Here is a 4,490-nt window from a genome sequence, read left to right as displayed (position 1 = left end):
AAATCAAAGAAAAATCTCCTGATCAATACCAAAGTCATCATCACACCTATGGTTTTTGTATGGTTACATGATAGATTCAGAGAAATATTAGATAAATAAATCGAGTTGACTTACTTTATAGGGCAGCAATCCTCCTCAAAATAATCTTTAGGCTTGTTAGAACGAACTACATCTTCTACATACTGTTGGACCCACGATTTGGTGGCCCATAGGCCTTCACGTTTTGATAACAAAACATATTCAAGAAGTTTATTTTCACTACAAGAAAATTGTTATTTAGAAACGACAACGTAAAACGGTAATTAGCCGTTTTTAATTTAATACGGTTTTAAGCCGTTTTACTTTTCAAAACTGTTTCTAAAGAGACCCTTTTACATGAAAAACTTCGAGAGGAGAGATTTTAAGTCTCATTTTCTAACAGGGAGAACAAAATCGTCGATTGGAACGAAAGCTCGACAACGATGTCTTGATTTCTGCAATTCTTCTCATTTTTCTCCTCTCATTTGAAACCCTAACTCTATTTCGACAAATTCGAAGTGTTTTCAATCGGATTTCAAACCCTACCTATTCTACCTGTAGATCGGCTGAGTCTCAACTTTCCTGCAAATCGAATCTCATATACAGTAAGTTTTCATTTTAGAATTAGAAACCTTCATTGGATCAAATTTTCTCTCTAATTCCCTCTAAATCGATGTTTCTTTTGTGATTTGGCTTAGAACTTTATGGATTCGTTTACAAATCTGTTAAATCTATGAATTGTATCTTCTTTCATCTTCGATCTTCTCGATTTTGAGAAAACGAAAGCAAACCCTATTCTTCATCTTGATTTCAGAAATCATATACTGATTTTTATCTCTTAAACTCCTCTTCTTCATCTCGGTTTCAACATATTCAACTTAGACAGTTGTTGGGGCCAAATAGAAGTTCGAAGGAAGGCAAACCAATAAGAAACCTAAACAAAATCCTATTTTTCTTCAATTAATTTGTGATTTTGTTCTATTTGAACCCTAGAATCTGCTATTTTTTCCAACTTCAACATAAATTTTGTTTCATTATTTATTTTGAAAGGATAAGTTAAATTTCTCTCTCTATCGTTGTTTGTGTGTGTGTTTCAATTTCGAATTAATATTTCTATCATCAGTTTCTAGGGATTTTTTTTTATCAGTAGAAAATTTATTGAAAAGATTTTAGATTAGATTTTGTAGCATAGCTATATGTTTCATGTAATTTGTCTGCAATTTTGTTGGTACCTTCATTTTAGTGGAAAATTCAGTGTTTAGGGTATCATCAGAATTATTGGAACTGCTTTTGGGGAAAGGTTTGTCAAGTAATTTGCATAGTTTTACATGAAAAAGTTTATATAGAAGACTTGTGTAGACGGAGATCAGTGGTTGATATGGCTTAGTGGCATTTACCCACCAAGATGAAGTGCACTACTATGGGATATATCCCTTATAAACAAGTGCACTTTGGTTTAATATCAAAAGTTAGTTTCGCTATAGTGTAGGTGTAGGTGTTTTTTCTCCAAATGTATTCGTAGAGGGGGGGGGGGGGGTGGATGAGGAGTCAAAGAGGATACACGAAATTCCATCTTCTATAACAATTCAAAGTTATTACTATCACAATTCACTTGTTTCTTTTCCTACATCATACAAAGATAGATGTTTCAGTGTATTCTTTAAGAACAAATACATTCGATACTTGGGTAGGATAGTATTGCTAATTCTCATATAGACAAAAGGATCACTTGATTCTTAATTTATCATTCAATGCGCTCAGTTAACTTGTTTAGATCACTTGACAATCCTCCTATTTTATTATATGTATGACTTCCAATTCGATGTTGGTCAAGTGCATGGTGAAATCATGGGGAATTGAACCAAGGTCTATGGTATTATAACAGGTTAGATGCATTTCTCCTTTGTCACTATGCCTCATGAGTTCCTTATGTGCATGTGTGTTCTACAAGCTTATTTGCAGATTTGGTATGTACAGTGTGGTTTCTACACCTCCTCTATGGTATTATAAGAGGTTAGCTGCATTTCTTCTTGGTCACTATGGCTCATGAGTTCCTCAAGTGTGTGTATGTTCTACCAGCTTATTTGCATATTTGCTATGTATAGTGTGGTTTCTGCACCACTATTCTGTGGGTAAATAGTTGATTAGCTAACACCATTGGTGCTTAATATCCCTTCATTGGCTCAACAATTTGTGTTCCTTTGCAGGTTTTATTGACAACAAATGTTGATGGGTTGAGGTTTGTAAAGGTAACCATGCAAGTTTCTTATGCTACTGAGTGTCTGCATGCTATAAATTTGTAAAGTGGTTTGTGTGTGTTAAGGAAACATAAGTTGTATGTTTCCACCAATATGAATGGCCCACCTAAAAATTTATATCAAACATTCGACCAAACTACTATCCTAAGTTATAGGAACCTTTACAATAGGTGTCATTCCCTCTTATATAAATTAGACAATTCATACATGGGAAAATTGGATTTTTGTTTTAATCTCTGCTTCTGCTCTTTTGCTTACTTGAATTGACTTGTTAGAAAACCAACCCACGGTTTTTTTTGAGCCACACACGTACGTTCAAAGTTTTGAAGATCCAATTTAAGGTCTTGTTTAGATGAAAGATAGCTTCATTGGTGTGGTTTCTTTTGTCATGACTGAAAAGGTGGCCTAATATTGATGAACATTCATGCCACGCAAGCACGTTAGATTCTATGTTTTTATTTGTTTGCGTAAATTTTTTTTTTTTGTTTTTTGTACTTTAGAGTAGATAGAACCTAACCTGAATGTAGCTTTGCTTATGAACATAAATAACCGTTTAAAACAAATGTTGTTGAAGATCTTATTTCCTAGACAAGTTAAGCTGTTACTTTGTCATTACTCTATGAATGCTCCCTTATGACTATTTTTCTATTTTTTTCAGTCGTTTATATGCTTATTCGAGATATTTTACACCTCCATATAGATCTCTTTTTCTCATGATCTCAACCTAGAACTCTGCTCCTAGGCATTTTCATACATACTATCAGTGCATGATGAGTTAAGGAAACACAAATTAAAGAGTCAGTATTTCTTAGGATTGTGAGTTTAGTTGTTCACAGTATGTACTTTGTATGGAGGATTCAATTCTTGGTATTGTGGTAGACGGTAAGGCAGAAGTAAGTATCGTTTTACAAACTTTACAACAATTGGAGTTAAATATCTTTTTTTCTTTTTAAATTGTGTTAGTGGGTTTAACTTGGAGGGAATGTTGTGCTTTGCTCCTACAAATTAGTTGGTCGTATTATTGTAATAGGTAAATGAGGCAAAGTATAGCCTGTTTATAATTTTTTAAGAGACATTAGCTTGAAGATGGTATTATTTTGGTTGGTATATAATATTCCATCCTGTTAGATACAACTATACCTATTTGTAGCTTCCCTCTACTTATACTTGTTTGTGGTCTTCCCTGTTATATTTTATTTTGTGGAAATGCAAGTGAAACTCAATTATTATATGATATGACAACACATGAATTGCATAATATCATAATCTTTCATATAGGATTTGCAAAATTGACTTGCTGTGTTTTAGAGTGCTGGAAGTGACTCATTCCAATGTTATAAATATTAACTGGCAATTTTAGTTTCTGTTTGTCAAGGTACTATAGTTTAACAAAGATTGGAAACCTTATATGGAATCAAAACAGAGCAATTCTTCTTGTAAACAGATCTTGGTGGCCATCTGTTTATAATTCAAAGACCGATGAGTAAATGTTCACTGAGGACAAAGAGGTACTTGTGGCACACACATATCATTCGGTACTTCATTATTTCTAACCATCTAAAATGTTGTGATGAATCATATGGGTAGAATATCCAATCTGTCGACTATTTTTGTGTTAGGAAGTTTCCTAGGTGGGATTCCCCCATCGGATGGTGCATGTTTTCTTTGTGTACTATTACACATTGCTTTGCGAAGGGTCTACAATATTCTAAATTTTCTAATCTTATTAATGGACCATTGATTGGTCTTCAACCCAAAGAAGTCATGATTTTTTGGCGCACATTATCAACTGTTTTTTGTGTTATTTCCTTTATAACTATTGAAGCACCTCTGCTGTTTTTTTTTTATCATGTAGTGGAGGGTGTATCTATTTTTTCTCTGATAACCATCAAAGACAAAAACTGTTAATATTTTTTAATTAATTTCTTTCTAAAATGCGCGCATCTGTAAGTGTAATGCGGGTCAATGGTCGTAAAACTGTAATGGACCGCATTTCAACATTGCAACGGCTAACACGCCCACTACAACTGTTTGGGTTCAGGCGCTCCATCAATTATAACTTACCGTTTAGATTACATAAGAAGATTATGTTTCGAGGAAGAATGATGTTGGAGTGACTTTCAACTTTACATCGATTCACACTTTGCTGATGTTGATGTGTACATAATCAAAATCATACATGCTTTTCATCGAGAAACAACTGTGAAGCACCCA

The 4,490-nt window shown here is 33.7% G+C and overlaps 1 long non-coding RNA gene across 2 annotated transcripts; it reads left to right on the top strand.

Annotated features, from left to right (window-relative positions):
* The first annotated feature begins 341 nt into the window (after positions 1-341).
* LOC147387639 (uncharacterized) lies at positions 342-3,867 on the top strand. 2 transcript variants are annotated; one of them, XR_015171505.1, is made up of 3 exons: positions 342-623; positions 2,226-2,267; positions 3,637-3,867. It is a non-coding gene; the product is annotated as an uncharacterized LOC147387639 (long non-coding RNA). The 2 variants fall into 2 exon arrangements; XR_015171504.1 differs by having other exon boundaries at positions 344-623; positions 2,226-2,257; positions 3,652-3,866.
* Positions 3,868-4,490: the final 623 nt, after the last annotated feature.

The sequence above is a fragment of the Akebia trifoliata genome, chromosome 13, assembly GCF_017979445.1.
Source record: "Akebia trifoliata isolate Shusen 1 chromosome 13, ASM1797944v1, whole genome shotgun sequence".
NCBI lineage: Eukaryota > Viridiplantae > Streptophyta > Magnoliopsida > Ranunculales > Lardizabalaceae > Akebia > Akebia trifoliata.
This window is presented reverse-complemented; position numbering and strand designations above follow the sequence as displayed.